Source organism: Rana temporaria, chromosome 8 (genome assembly GCF_905171775.1).
Source record: "Rana temporaria chromosome 8, aRanTem1.1, whole genome shotgun sequence".
Lineage (NCBI taxonomy): Eukaryota > Metazoa > Chordata > Amphibia > Anura > Ranidae > Rana > Rana temporaria.
The window spans coordinates 97,323,265-97,340,256 of NC_053496.1; positions in this window are offsets into that span (position 1 = coordinate 97,323,265).

Genomic DNA, 16,992 nt, shown 5'->3' on the forward strand with positions numbered 1-16,992 from the left:
GACCAGCACCCTACTCGCCACACATAAAGTGCCAAGCACCAAACAAAAAGAGTAACAAACAAAACAAACACGGGGGTAAAATAATAAAAGAAAGTGGGGAAAAGGAAGATGGGAGAGTGAGGAAAGTGACCATGATTGAATAATAAAATCAGCAGAGCTTCCCCTCTTCCCCTTACAGCGATTGCACTTCCAAGTGCACTTTCAGTGCAATTTCAAGTGCACTTGTAGTTTGTACCTGTAGTGCAAAGTGGATTTGCCTTTTGTAAATGACCCCCATAGAGTCTTTAAAATCACCTGAATATTCCAGGCTTAGGTGTGAATGGAGCCTAATAGCTTCTTAACAGATAGATTATCTAAAGAGAAGCCTCATTTTTTTACTTTCTCTGCAGCTAAGTGGCAACAACTGGCAACACCCAACTTTCCTTTTCAGTAGCTATCAATTTGAATCTTTGGGTGGGATTGAACATGCAAATGCTCAAGAGCCACACTGGCATGTGCACCAACCACTGTTTGTTTCTGTTGTCTCCAGATATGGATAGTTGCCAGTGCCACCTGCATGCAGGGCCGGACTTACCATTGGCCTTGACTGGGCTCAAGCCCAGGGGCCCCACCCAATAGGGGGCCCCCTTTAAAAAAAAAAAAAAAAAAAATTTTTTTTTTTTTTTTTTAGGGGTCCGGAGGTCCCCAGGGGCCCGGAGGCCCCCAGGGCCCCGGACGGCAACCCCCCTTTTTTTTATATATTTTTTATTTTTATATATATAATATTATATATATATATATATATATATATATATATATATATATATATATATATATATATATATATATATATATATAATTATTATTATTATTAAAGGGCCCAGGGGTCTCCAGGGCCCCCGGATGGCAACCCACCTTTTTTATTTTTTTATAAAAAAAATTAAATTTTTTTTTTATATATATATATATATATATATATATATATATATATTTTTTTATTAAAGGGCTCAGAGGTCCCCAGGGCCCCATGTGGCAACCCCCCCTTTTTTATTTTTTTTATAAATGTTTATTTTTTTATTTTTGTTTATTTTTTATTAAAAGGCCCAGAGGTTCCCAGGGGCCCAGAGGTCCCCAGGGCCCCCGGGTTTGGCAACCTCCCTTTTTTTATGTATTTTTTATAAATGTTTTTTTTTATTATTATTAAAGGGCCCAGAGGTTTATTTTTTCTTTTTATTAAAAGGCCCAGAGGTCCCCAGGGCCCCGGATGGCTACATATATTTATATATATTTGTTTTCTTCTTTATTTCTTCTTTTTTTTGTAAAGGCCCCCCCGCTTCTCAATTTGCGGCAGCCCCCGCGCTTCTCAATTTCAGGCGGCAGCACCCCCACCCCCCTAGGTTCTCTGCTTCAGGGGGCCCATGCCTTAAGCTGTGCAAGGGGCCCCAAAATTCCTGATGGCGGCCCTGCGCATACCTCCCAACACGCACGGATTCTGTGGGACTTTCCCGCACAGACAGCTTCTTCCCGCAGTCCCGCGAAAGGGTTAATTTTCCCGCACTGCAAGAGGAGGAGGCAGCACGGAAGCAGGAGGAACCGGAGCGGTGTGTGGAGGACTGTGGCTGCTGAAGGGAAGATAGCCGAGAGCCGGGCTAATGACAGTCTGTGGCCCCGGCTGTTGGCACAGGTGAGAGGCACTCCCCCCCTCAACAACTGCAAAATCCCCCCCCGGTCAACAACTTTAATGCGCTCCCCCCCGCTCAACAACTTCAATTCGCCCCCCCCCCCCCGCTCAACAACTTCGATCCCCCCCAATTCTCGGCTCCAGGGGGCCCCTTCAACACTCAAGCCCAGGGGCCCCACCACCCTAAGTCCTGCCCTGCCTGCATGGATTGACTATTACGTCCTAAAAGAGGATAATGTTTTCGTTGGCCATACATTTAGCAAAATACTAAAGGAAATAGATATAGTAACTTTTGGGTTTTGTGGCAAAATATTACAATTTGGGAAGTGCTTTAGGAGACAGTATTTGCACAATGTCATGGGACTTGGCGACTGTCTTGTAGACCACATGGAGAAAAAAAATCTATTGGGTTAAAGTCCAGGCAGATGTAGCAAACACAAAATAATACACTTCTGTAATCATTAATATAGTAATATGTGTATTTTTAAAATGCAAGCTGTTTAACTACCTTAAAGCGGTTGTATACCCGCTGTCATTTTTTTTTTTAACCACTTCCATACCAGGCACTTACGCACCTTCCCGCCCAAGCCAATTTTCAGCTTTCAGCGCTGTCGCATTTTGAATGGCAATTGCGCGGTCATGCTACACTGTACCCAAACAAAATTGGCGTCCTTTTTTCCCCACAAATAGAGCTTTCTTTTGGTGGTAAAAAAAGACTGAAAATTTTGAAAAAAATTACGTTTTTTTTTTTTTAAATAAGTAAGTTTTCTCTTTCAATTACGGGCACTGATATGGCAGCACTGATGGGCATCAATGAGATGGCACTGATGGACATCGATGAGTTAGTACTGATGGGCACTGATGAGGTGGCACTGATGGGCACTGATTGCCGGCGCTGGTATGCGACACTGATGGGCACTCATAGGAGGCACTGATGGGCACTCATAGGAGGCACTGGGCACTCATAGGTAGGCACTGGGCATGGATGGGCACTGTGGGGTGGCACTGATGGACACTGTGGGGTGGCACTGATGGATCCATGTTGCCACTGATAGGTGGGCACTGGGCATGGATGGGATTTTTTTTTTTTGCCCTTCCCTGGTGGTCCAGTGTGGGCTTTCCTGGTGGTCCAGTGTGGCGATCCGAGGGGGGGCTGCGCTGGTAAACAATCAGTGCGAACCTCCCCTGTCAGGAGAGCCGCCGATCGGCTCTTCTCTACTCGCGCCATCAACGGCTCTTCCTGTTTACATCGTGATCAGCCGTGATTGGACACGGCTGATCACGTGGTAAAGAGCCTCCGCCGGAGGCTCTTTATCGAGATCGGAGATGCAGGGTGTCAGACTGACACCCCGCATCACCGAACGCCACGCTGCGCGCCCCCACGGGCATGAAATCCTGCAGGACGTCAATAGACGTCCAGTCAGGATTTCAGAACCACTTCCCGGACGTCAATCTGTTATTGACCGGGCGGGAAGTGGTTAAACCTGAAAAGCAAAAGCCATAATTGGCTAGTATGCACCGCATACTAGCTGATTATGAAATACTTTCCTTGGAACGAGGTGAGAGGAACTTACCTGGTCCACGCCGAGGGAGATGTCATCTTTCCTCGGCGTGTCTTCCGGGTATCGCCGCTCCAGCGCTGTGATTGGCAGTTTAAACAGCAGCTCTGGATGCACAGCTGGCAGTGGGGGAAAAAGATTGATTAGTAGTAATGCTTTATTCACTATCGCAAAATTAGCACTAAACCCACTTGTACAGAACAAAGATAACATCTTGTAACAGCCATGGAATACTTTCAGAATGTTTTATTTGTGTTTCCTTTCATGTCAACTTCTTAAGAATTCCATGACACATTTTAATAAGAAGGACGCTATGCAAATACTGCTTTCCTTTCACTATAAAAGGTAAGTCATGCTCTCAGTGGCTGACTGCCATACTTTGTTGTGACCCAATAGCCAATGTCAACTAAACACAATTCACTTTGGGAAATTACCAATTTAGATGAGGCTGGTGTTGAGTAAGGCATCTGTGATCACATCTGTGCTAATGTGTTTGCCCAGCCCTGGAGAACCTTGTAGGAATTATGGTAATTGGAAATGAGATGGAACACAAAGGAAACAAGAGATAGTGGAGTTTGTTTAGGGAACAAGGATAGCTTGGAGAAATTGACTCTTTAAAAACCGGATCAATGTAAGATTACAATAGTTTTAGCAAAAGGATGTGTTAATTGTAATGTACGTTTAAGTTATAAATACAAAGATGGCTCAAAGAGATGCATTGGCAGATACAACCCTAAAATCTGTAATCATTTCACAGATACATTTGCAGCGGAGTGTTCCCACAACATACCTCATCTGCAGAATCCTGTGAGAACTTACAAGAAACCCCATAACATTGCTCTAAAACAGGGTTCTTATTTATTTTTTATTTATTTATTACTATTTGTTTGGGAAGCGCACATATACCACCAGTCGGTGGTGCCAAAGCGCTTTGTGACCGATAGCCGGATGTTCAGAACCCTCCTTCCATCAGGGTACCCATCATGTCCCCCTTACATCAGAGTCTGCCTGCCTGTGCCTGTGTGGGTTTCCTCCGGGTACTCCGGTTATCTCCTACACTCCAATGACATGCTGGTAGGTTGATTGGCTCCTGTCTAAATTGGCTCTAGTATGTGAGTTAGAGACCTTAGATTGTTAGCTCCTTGAGGGTAGGGACTGATGTGAATGTATAATATATATGTAAAGCACTGCATAAATTGACTGTGCTATAATTACCTGAAATAAATAGATAAGGAGTCCCGTCTTCCATCAGGGTCCCCGTCAGAGTCCCCCTTACATCAGGGTCTCCATCAGAGACGCCCTACATCAGAGTCTGCTTTAGGAGCCCCCCTTTCATCAGAGTCCCCATCAATGTCTTGGCTTACATAGCAGTTTGCATTAGAAGTCCCCCCTTACATTAAGGTCCCCATGAAAGACCCCCTTAAACTTGGGTCACCATCAGAACCCCCCTTACATCAGTCAGAGCCCTCCTTACATTAGTCTTTCCTAGGAGCTCCCCTTCCATCAGAATCCCCATCAGAGTTTGCTTAAGGAGTCCCCCTTCCATCAGGGTCCCCATCAGAGCCCCCCCCCCCTTACATGAGGGTCCCTAAAAGAGTCCTCCTACATCAGGTCTCCATCAATGTCTTTGCTTACATCACAGTCTGCATTAGGAGTCCCACCTTACATCAGGGTCCCCAACAAAGTCTTCCCTTACACCAGTGTCACCATCAGAGCCCCCATCTTACATAGAGGTCTGCCTTAGGTTTCCCCCCTCTTATTAGGGTCCCCATCGGAGCCCCCCTTACATTGGAGTCTTCTTTAGGAGTTCCCCTTCCATCAGTGTACCCATCATATATTCCCCCCTTATATCAGTCGTCCTTAGGAGTTCCCTATTTATATCAGAAGCAGAGACTATAGGCAACCTCTGCTGACCTTAATCCTCAACGGTGCACATTGAGGATCTGCTGCTGACCCAGATAAAGTTTTGTAGCAGGTTTCCTGTGCTTTAATTATCTGAATGTTTGTACTCTACACAAAATGAGATTAAAGAAGGATGTTGTGAATTTTTTTATTTAGGATGCGTGGTGGTTCTTAAGATCTTTAACTGTTCAAAACCCCTTTTTTAAAGCACCAAGCAGTTCTGGCACCCCTCAAACATGAAAGTAGGTCAATGCGTAGGCCCCCTGAAAAAAATAGACCACCTTATAAGGACCCACGTGCCTGTATGAACAATATGAAACTTAAATAAAAAAAATCAAAATGATCCCTTGTCCTGACGAAGCCGAGTTATGTCTGTGTGGTGAAAAGCATTGATGTTATATGGTCAATCGTCAGGCAACACAATGTCCATGCCCCTTGCAGTCCTAAAGCTATATGGACCAAGTGGATGGTGAATAACACAAACTATCTCAACAAAGTGATTAATTGGTCTGATTTAAAGTACCTGCTTTAGCCCTGGTTCACATTGATGCTAATTGCCGGCAATAACAGTGTCCGAATCGGTGCCACGCCGCATTGATTTCCAAAAGTAGTTCCTGTACTACTTTTGGTGATTTCTGGGGTGCGATATCCATTGACATCGGTGCAGAAACCTGCACAGATCCCTCCAAAATTGCCCCCGAAGTCGGGACTGAAATGTGGGAATGAAATTGTGCGAGTCCAGCTGAACTTGCACAATTTCATTCCCGCAGTCAGTGTGGACCTAGGCTTGATCTGTTACTTGCTCTGTAGCTGCTTCAAGCCTTCATCTACACAGTTTGCTTGCTACCATCAGTTGCTGTTTTTTTGGTTACTGAAAATCTTTATAGATGGGCCACTATCTCTAATATATGAGGGTTATGCCGCGTACACATGATGGTAATTTCCAACAAGAAAAGTTCGATGTGAGCTGTTGGAAATTCTAATCGTGTGTAGGCCCCATCTGACATTTTCTGTCTGAATTTCCGACAGCAAAAATTTGAGAGCTGGTTCCAACGGCAAAAGTTCTTGTCGGAAATTCCGATAGTCTGTATGAAATTCCGACGCGCAAAAATCCTAAACATGCTCGGAATCATTTAACTTCATTTTTCTCGGTTCGTCTTAGTGTTGTACGTCACCGTGTTCTTGACGATCGTATGCAACACAAGTTTGAGCCAGCATAAAAAATTCCAAGGTTTTCTTGTCGGAAATTCCGATCGTGTGTATGTGGCATAAGATTGAAAAGGTGCATTGTTTTCATGAATGGTGACTAGTTTGTTTACTATCAAGCGGCAACTATCCATTTATTAGGGATTTATTAGGGATGATAACTATCTGAGAGCAACTTGAGGATGATCTGATTCTTAAGTTGCTATTTGGGAAAACTTGCTTTGAGTTGCTTTAAGTTTTTGTGCTGGTCTATCTTTTGTCTACATTGCTTGCTTACTATTATCCTCTGTTTCTGGAAAAGAGTCTAAGGAAATGCTTCCTATTGCCTGCAACAGAGTGTGAAGCCCTGTACACACGGCCAGGATTCTCGTCAGGAAAAAAAACGTTGTTTTTCCTAACGAGATTCCTGGCAAGATTTTCTTGCTGGCCGAGTGTACACACGTACGATTCAAAAGAACCGCCGTTCTTTTGAATGGCACGAACGCGGTAAAGTCATTGGCTACGACGAGCATGCGCTCATCACATTCGATGCCGTCGCCGCCATCTTGCTTCACCCTACCTATGCCTTGGAAGCTACCGTGCATGCGTCAAAGTCATTTCGGTCATACGCAGGGTTTCCATGGAGACAGGTAAGTATACACACGCTAGGGTTTCTCGGCAGGAAAATACCACTGAGAATCACGATGAGAAAATAGAGAGCATGTTCTCTATTTTTCTAGTCTAGATTCTGAGCAGTTTTCTCGACGAGAAACCTCAGAACCTCGTACACACGCACGGTTTACTGTGCATATGTACGAGGCTTTACTGACCAGAGTTTAAAAACATTTTTTTTAGTAATAAAAGGTGAAAAGTTATACTGTTGCAGTAATGTCATAAAAAAATATATAAACTTCCTCAGTTTAGGCAAATATGTATTCTTCTACATATTTTTGGCTAAAAAAATAAATCGTAATAAGCGTATATTGCTTGGTTTGCGCAAAAGTTATAGCGTTTACAAAATAGGGGATAGATTTATGGCATTTTTTGTTTTTTTTAATAGTAATGGCAGTGATCAGCTATTTTTAGCGGTACTGCGACATTGAGGCGGACAGATCGGACACTTTTGACACTTTTTTGGGACCAGTGACATTTATACAATGATCAATGCTATATAAATGCACTGATTACTGTATAAATGACACTAGTGGTGATCAAGGGCTTAAAAGTGCTCCCTGGGAGGTGTTTCTAACTGTGGGGGTAGTGTACTGACTGGAGGAGGAGAGAGATCGCTGTTCCTGATCACACGGAACAGACAATCTCTCTCTACTGCCCTGACAGAACGGGGATCTGTTTGTTTACATTGACAGATCCCCGTTCTGGATTTCTGGGGAGCGATTGTGGGTGGTAGGCGGACATCGCAGCTGCTGGTCACGCGCACCAGTTCCGCGGGCCCACTCACTGTATCTATTACACCAACCGGATTACAGCTAGGGCGATTCGCGTAATAGAGCCAACCTGCTGCAGTATAATGACGGCAGCTGGTCAGCAAGTGTCATGTACCTTACCAGAGGCCGAAGTGCTGAGAGTGCTTCCCTTGCGACTAAGTGCAGAACGCCCCCTGGAGGTGACACAGGGAGAGCTATGCCCAGAGATGCAGGAGTTGCCAGCTGCGACTTGCTGAGTAGATGTTGGAGATCAGCTGTAGACCAGGATACGTAGTCAGGCAGGGGTACCACGGAAGTAGTAGATGAGGTGGGCTGGCAGGAAACCCAGGGGCGGAGTCAGGAGCCGAGTCGGTAGTCATACACAGGAAGCAGGAAGTGACTGGAACAGGTCAGAAGGCAAGCCAAGGTCATACACTGGATCCAGCAGACAGGAACAGGACAAGGATAAGCCGAGGGACAAGCCAGGGGTCATACACAGAGAAGTCTGGTCAGGCAAGCCGGGTCGTCAACAGGAATACAAGGAGAACAGGAACAAGGATTCAGGATCACACCAAGGGCTTTAGATCATGCAGCAGTTGGTGACTGCTGCAGCAAGCTTTAAATAGGGCACTGACGCCAGGTGTCCCGCCCGCATTGCGTGCGCAGTAAAGAACAATGTATTTATGATGTTGTTGCCCGTATGCGTGCACATGCGCCTTGTGCTCGTATGCGCGGGCATTGTGCTCGTATGCGCACTGTGCTCGTAGGTCCGTGCAAGACAGGTCTGCCAGTTCTTCCACGGTTGGTTCTCTGACAGCAAGTGGTTAATATATACACACCCCACTACTTATTAGCCCTGTAATCTGTCTCTCTTGAGATTATTTCTTGCTGTGTTTTTCTGCCTCCTTGTAACTAGCTTCTAAATCTCTCATTTTCCACCTCACTTCTCTTTATTTGGAATGAGCAGTTCACATTACTTGTGCACACTCTATGCACACTACACATTCCACAGACCCTAGTCCAGTGATGGCGAACCTTGGCACTCCAGATGTTTTGGAACTACAATTCCCATGATGCTCAACTACACTGCAGAGTGCAGGAGCATCATGAGAAATGTAGTTGCCATCACTGCCCTATTCCATCTTAGGAGTGATTAAGAGCATTGCCACATATAGTGGGACCACAGAGAATGAACATAGCCACCCTCCATCAGGAAATAGGATCACAGCAGCAAAATCTGGAGGTTTCTAAAGGCAATAGAAGATACCTTTTTTCAGTTCAGAATACGTTCCGTTTTTTTTTTTTTAAACCAGAGTTTAGTGTCACTTTAAAGCGGGAGTTCACCCTACAAATTTTTTTTAAGATTAGATTGATGCTCATTTTGTCAAGGGGAATCGGCTAGTTTTTTTTTAAAACGAAGCAGTACTTACTGTTTTAGAGAGCGATCTTCTCCGCCGCTTCCGGGTATGGGTCTTCGGGACTGGGCGTTCCTTCTTGATTGACAGTCTTCCGAAAGGCTTCCGACGGTCGCATCTATCGCGTCACGAGTAGCCGAAAGAAGCCGAACGTCGGTGCGGCGCTATATGGCGCCTGCGCACCGACGTTCGGCTACTTTTGGAAAATCGTGACGCGATAGATGCGACCGTCGGAAGCCTGTCGATCAAGAAGGAACGCCCAGTCCCGCAGCCCATACCCGGAAGCGGCGGAGAAGATGTATCTCTAAAACGGTAAGTACTGCTTCGTTTTTAAAATAAACTAGCCGATTCCCCTAGACAAAATAAGAAGGAAACTAAGGTTAAAAATTGTCATTTCCGGGTGAACCTCCACTTTAAGCACAGGTGTAGTTAATATTAATTTTGTACATAGAGCAGGCAATGTGGAGACTAGAACATTTGGTCTCTTTAAAACTGTCCCATTCTTTTCAGCAAAGTCCAACTGCAAATTAGGCGAAATTAGTGTTAAGGAGCACAGCCTCCCACTCTTCAGCTTCACCCCATACCAGGTGTGACTGGGTTTAGAGTTAATAGGATTAAGATAACATTGACTAACCACCAATCTCAATGTTTTTCCACATGGTCATTATCCTTTTTTGTCCCATGGTATCAGAGGTTACCTCTTCAAATTAATCCCCGGGTATCCTGTTTGGTCCTAAACACTTAAAAGGAATAGAGCCTTTAGCTTTTCCCATCCTAAATGCATTTAGTTTGAAGAGGTCACATGAAGTCCTCAGAACAGTCTTACAATGAAAATTCACATGGAAAAGTCGAATTATGCAAGTCTAGAATAGTTGTTCCCCCTTCTTTCAACATCCTGTTTGAGAATAGCCCCATAGAATTGGTTACCAAGTAACCTGAAAAACACGTGGTGTGCGTGTCTTCATTTCAAGCCTCTTGGTAATTAAACGATTTTTGGAACCTGGTCTGAGACAAGAGTTTGATAGAAATGGAAGTGTTGAGGCTGAAATGGAAAGATGCAATCCATTCATCCAAAGCAGGCAAGTTCAGCGCCAAGCCTTGTGGTCCAGTGAAGAGCCACGTTGAATAACTATACCTGACTTACTGGTAAAGCGGTCAGGGTAATTGAATGCCATCTTTAGAATACATTGTTTTACAAGATTTTTTGCTTGTTGAAAGATAGTAGAAATTTTAGCCCTTTTAACATACACAAGCCCTTTAAAGGGTTCTGTATGTATACAACATACAGGTTGTTTGCTTATTAGTTAGAATCTGCATACATAAGTGCAAACTTCTGTGCATTGCTTTACATATTTCTGCAGTTCCTGAATTATGAATACAACTGCCCCCAGTGTAAGACTGGCCATACATTATATGATTTTTTTGTACAATTTTCCTTTAGATTTACCAAAACCATATATGAGGTCACACCTAAACACTTTCAATTTGAATGCAATCAGGTAGGCCCTTGCACTACATAGTCGAAGGTAAATAACAAATTTACAGGAATTTGTACAAGAAAATTGTATAATGTATGGTAAGCTTTAGTGGAGTAAGAAAAATGGTCACAGATATTGCTTTTCTCCCACTGTGACCAGAGCTGTATTTACACAGCATGCTGTCCTAGGCACAAGCGACTAAACACTCACTTTCATACAAGCTTCACCCTTGCCTTATTTTATTATTTGAGTACCGGGTTTCCCAGAAATTAAGCCCTAGCGTGATTATTGGGGCAGGCTGCAATATATCCCTACCCCGAAAGTAAGCCCTAGTCAAAGTTCATTAAAAATCTATTTTTTCCAACCTATACATTGCTGCAGTGTTTCCGTTTATTAATATGGTACCGTTATGTTTAAAGCCACTGCTGATCTGTCCTCTTCTCGCCTCGTCTGCATCCCGTCCCTCTTTACTGTAAGCAGCGGGCCGGCTCTTCTCGTTCCTCCTCTCCTCCCCCCTGACATCTTCAGCCGTCCCTTCTTTCTGCACAAAGCGAGCCGATGACAGATGACCTCGGCTCTTCTCTCTCCTCCTCTCCTCCCCCCTGACATCTTCAGCCTGTCCCTTCTCACTGCACGGAGCGAGCCGATGACAGATGACCTCGGCTCTTCTCTCTCCTCCCCCCTGACATCTTCAGCCCGTCCCTTCTTACTGCACGGAGCGAGCCGATGACAGGTGACCTCGGCTCTTCTCTCTCCTCCCCCCTGACATCTTCAGCCCGTCCCTTCTTACTGCACAGAGCGAGCCGATGACAGGTGACCTCGGCTCTTCTCTCTCCTTCTCTCCTCCCGCCTTCAGCCCGTTCCTCCTCAGCGCGCGAAGCAGCCTGACGTCAGCGGGATCTCGTCCCTCTCACTCTCTCCTCCCGGGAGACAAAAGAAGAGCAGGTGAATAACGGTACACCAGGGAGCTGTATACCCTACGGTAAAAGGTATTTTCTATGGTACTGCACCTTATACAGTGCCAAGATGTTTTTCTCAAAATACCATAATGACTCCTGACCTGACTGTTGGGGGGGGGGGGGGGTGACAGGGGGACACAGAATCTTTGTAAAATGTGTACATTCCGTAAATAAATAAGCCCTACCCCAAAAGTAAGACCTAGTGTGTTTTTTGTGGACAAAATTAATATAAGACCCGGTCTTACTTTCGGGGAAACAAGGTATAATCTATTGCTAGAATGCATTGTTGAAGGCAATACACAGTGCTTTACAGTGGTGAAGAGACTAGGGAAACAAAATAGGGATAAAAAGGAAGTCATCAATATTTTTTTAATTTGCATGCTTTCTTTAAAGGGGTTGTTAAGGTTTGTTTTTTATTTTCTAAATTGGTTCCTTTAAGCTAGTGCATTGTTGGTTCACTTACCTTTTCCTTCGATTTCCCTTCTAAATGTTTTTTTTCTTTGTCTGAATTCTCACTTCCTGTTTCTCCTCAGTAAGCTTGCCCCCATCATCTGTCTGAGGGTTAGTCAGCCAGAACAGCTTACTGAGGAGGAACAGGAAGTGAGAAATTTAGACAAAGAAAAAAAAACATTTAGAAGGGAAATCGAAAGAAAAAGGTAAGTGAACCAAAAATGCACTAGCTTAAAGGAACCTATTTAGAAAATAAAACCCCTTTAACTAACACACTGTCTAGGAATGGTGGTACAAAAATCAACTGCTTTAAAGTCCACCTTTTGCAATAAATAAAATGTACCTATATTTGCAGGAATAAAAAATGTCCATTTATTCTTTTTTGCATAGGAAACCGCAAAGCTTTGCAACTGTGATTATTGGATTGCAGGTGCAATACACAGACTTCTGCAGACTCTCTTTGCAGCTGCTGGTCCCTACCTTGGTACATACCTTTAGTCACAGGGCTACAGTAAGTGTGAGTGGACTACTGGTGCGTATATCACAGCACTTTGGTTTCATTCATAACCTACAGATCAACTGGGAGAGATCTCCTCTACATCTCGGTGCCCAAGAAGATCCAGGGTGGTCGAGCTTTCGCCCACCAGGGTCCCGTGCTGTGGAATAGTCTCCCTGCCGAGCTCCAGGAGGCCCCTACTATCCCGGTTTTCCGTGGGTTATTGAAGACTTGGCTTTTCACGCAAGCCTTTCCTGCATAGCCTTTCTGATGCTCCTTGTAGCTCCTAGTCCCTGGGTCTTTTTACCCCAGGAACTCCGCTAAGCGCGTCGGGACCCTTCGGGGTAAGACCGCACTATATTAAGATACCTCTCAACTCAACAGTTCTCTTTGCCTTGGTGGTAAACAGGACATGTAGTTTATTCATTCATAGAGCTTTGTGAATGAATTGCTTGGCTGTGTGGGTAACAGGAGCCACTGGGGAGAAGAACCCCATGATCTTGCCAGAGGAGGGGGCAGTTTGGGGGTGTGGGTCAGCTTGGCACCATGTTACACTCTAAATATGGTTGTAATATGTAACATAGTCGAACAAGATGGAGTTAACCTTTAAGAAGACTTCCCCAGCCCATCAGATTTATACAAACCTCTAGGGATGAGCAAACCAGTCTTGATTCAGTTCATGGGCAGTTTGTAAAAAACATCATTAGGCCTATTAACCACTTCAGCTGTGGAAGGTTTTACCCCCTTCTAGATCAGGCCATTTTTTGCGATACAGCACTGTGGGAGCGGGGCTCCAGCAGCGCACGCACATGCCCCAGTGCCGTTCCGAGGAATCATGTACAGGTATGAGATTTTGCGCTTAAGGGCTGCTCTGCCACAGTACATGTACGTGGGGCAGTTCTTAAGTGGTTAATCTGAACCCCACTGAAGTGGGGGGGATTGATTTTCAATTCTGGCAATTTTTAAGGCTAATTGGAAAGAGATCATAAAACAAAGTGTACAGGACACTGCCAAGGGACACATGTGCCATTGCAAAAATATGCTGCTCAAAGGGGAAAGGGTCCTCCTTTTTATGTAACTTAAAATGTGACATAGGAAAAACACAATTTATTTTTCAATACATGCTTCAGAAATGTATTTAAACCATATGTGGTTATACAAAACAGAAGGATTCTCACGAACAGCATGAGTAACATCATGTATTATGCATGTGTAATTATTTTTTTTCCAGCTACATTTTGCTTGGCTTAAAGAATATGTAAACCCAACATTTCATATTCCTGGTATGTGCCTGCTGTACCATGTACTTGTATGAAAAAGTATCCTGTTCTCTTTGTATTGCTCCCTTTGTGTGAAATATCTGTTGTCCCCTGCCAGTCCCCATGCTCTCCTGTTAAAAACTTACCACACTAAGCATAAGAGCACAGCATGGTCAGTTTTCTGCCTGTGCTGGGAGCTAATCCAATGATCAGGTGTGTGCCCCTCTCCCCATCCATTCACTTGGAAGGCCAGTGTGCTGCTGGTTCTCATCCCCCAGCTTTTTTGCAGCTGAGAGCAGAGATTATGTGATCACTTACAAACAGGGAAAAAACTGAAAATTTCCTATCAAATACTTACTATAATTATCCTTACCTGATGGACTCCATGGCAGCCTACGTGTGGGGTTAACCCTGCCTCCTCTCCAATATATATATACACACACACACACACACACACACACACATATACTGTAGGACGCCACTCCCATAAATTTGACTTCCGGCTGAAAAGAATGGCTGCTCCCTCCACTCCTATAAAATCTGGCTCTCCCCCTGTATGAAATATTGCTTCACTGTTGTTGTGCCTCTCCCTCAATTTCCTCCTATAAAATCTCTGGCATCCAGGTATGGCCTAACACCCCAAATCTCCTCATTATTAAACCCACTTGGCAGTAGGCAGCAGCTGCAGGAACATCAGTGGCAATTGGTGCTCCTTGCCTGTTGTCTCCTCCGTCTAACATCCTGGCATTCTCTTTCTCAACATTTGATAACAAGAATCCTTAAGCATCCTCCTTCATCGAGTGACTCATGCTGTGCTAAATAATCCAGCCAACAGCTCCATGCCAGTTTGTTGAGGAAGGGATGGAATGGGTATTCGCTGTAAAAAAGGAAGAAGGAGTTAGAAGGAGAGGGTGCATTTGTGGTGTGGGCCCACCACCACTTTGCCCTGCAGAACCTGCTCGCCTCCTACTAGCTGCACGCAAAGAACTGCTGCCTTTCCCTTGGGCTCCCCAGACATAATGAATGCAGGGGACTGTCTAATTTTATTAGCAGTCATGGCAATAGGGAGATTGAGGATGCGGCGATTTGGTGAACTACACTGTAGCACACCAACTTTATATTTACAGTGCCTTGAAAAAATATTCATACCCCTTAAGGTTCTTTTACACTGGCGGTCCGCCCGGCGGACTCTGCTTTGCTCAGCGGGGGATCGATCTGCTGATCCCCGCTGAGCAGGCGGATGACAGGTCCATCTCTGCTCACTGTGCTGAGACGGACAGGCCTGTCAGAGTCCTGCTCTGCTCTGGGGGAAGATTGGATGAAACCAAACTGTCTGTTTTCATCCGATCCGCCAGACAGATAGAAAATAGGGTCACAATCCATCTGGATTTCATGGACAGGAGCGGATCGAATAGCAGCAGGTGTCAGCGGATATTGAAAATTGAAAACCATTTATCATTTTCCTTCCACTTCACAATTATGTGCCACTTTGTGTTGGTCTATCACATAAAATCCCAATAAAATACATTTACGTTTTTGGTTGTAACATGAAAAATGTGGAGAATTTCAAGGGGTATGAATACTTTTTCAAGGCACTGTGTATATATATTTATAATAATAATAATTATTATTAATCTATCTACACACACTCACTTTTGTGAGATACTGTGTATGTATCTATATATATATATATAGATACATACACAGTATCTCACAAAAGTGAGTACACCCCTCACATTTTTGTAAATATTTTATTCTATCTTTTCATGTGACAACACTGAAGAAATTACACTTTGCTACAATGTACAGTAGTGAGTGTACAGCTTGTATAACAGTGTAAATTTGCTGTCCCCTCAAAATAACACAACACAGCCAATAATGTCTGAACCGCTGCCAACAAAAATTAGTACACCCAAATTTCCAAATTGGGCCCAATTAGCCATTTTTCCTCCCTGTGTCATGTGACTTGTTAGTGTTACAAGGTCTCAGGTGTGAATGGGGAGCAGGTGTGTTAAATTTGATGTTATCGCTTACCTTTTCATACTGGTTACTGGAAGTTCAACATGGCACCTCATGGCAAACAACTCTCTGAGGATCTAAAAAAAGAGTTGTTTCTCTACACAAAGATCATAATAATTATATATACACACACATATATATGTATACAGTGCCTTGAAAAAGTATTCATACCCCTTGAAATGCTCCACATTTTGTCATGTTACAACCAAAAACGTAAATGTATTTTATGTGATAGACCAACACAAAAGTGGTACATGTGAAGTGGAAGGGGACAACTATACATTTTTTTTTTACAAATACATATAATAAAATATTTTACAAAAATGTGAGGGGTGTACTCACTTTTGTGAGCTACTGTGTGTGTATATATATATATATATATATATATATATATATATATATATATTACAGTTGTGCTCATAAGTTTACATACCCTTGCAGAATTTATGATTTCTTGGCCATTTTTCAGAGAATATGAATGATAACACAAAAACTTGTCTTTCACTCATATTTAGTGTTTGGCTGAAGCCATTTATTATCAATCAGCTGTGTTTACTCTTTTTAAATCATAATGAAAACAGAAACTTCCCAAATGACCCTGATCAAAAGTTTACATACCCTGGTGATTTTGGCCAGATAACATGCACACAAGTTGACACAAAAGGGGTTTGAAAGGCTATTAAAGGAACGATCCTCACCTGTGATCTGTTTGCTTGGAATTAGTGTGTGTGAAAGGTCAATGAGTTTCTGGACTCCTAAATGCAGCCTCAGGCTGGGTTCACACTTGTCCTACAAACGGTCCTACATTGGGAGCTCATGTAGCATGACGTGTGAAAATCAATGTTTCCCTATGAGAGCTGTCTTAACTGGTCTGACACAAGTCGGTCCGACTTTGAAAATGCTCCCTGTACTACTTTTGGTCCTACATTGATCCTACTTCAGGCCCATTGAATATCATTGAAGTCGGACCAAAGTAGTATCCTGTTCATGTAAGTAGGATGGATGTAGGACCAATGTAGGATAAATGTAGGATCAATGTAGCAGAGCAAAGTAGGATGAAAGTAGTGTAGTAGTGTGAACCCAGCCTCAATGTACATTTACTTTTACACAAAATTTCAAGCAACAGAGAGGAACAGGAGGCTGGTACACAGTTGAGGGGTGTTGTAGACAGCCTCCGAACTGCATC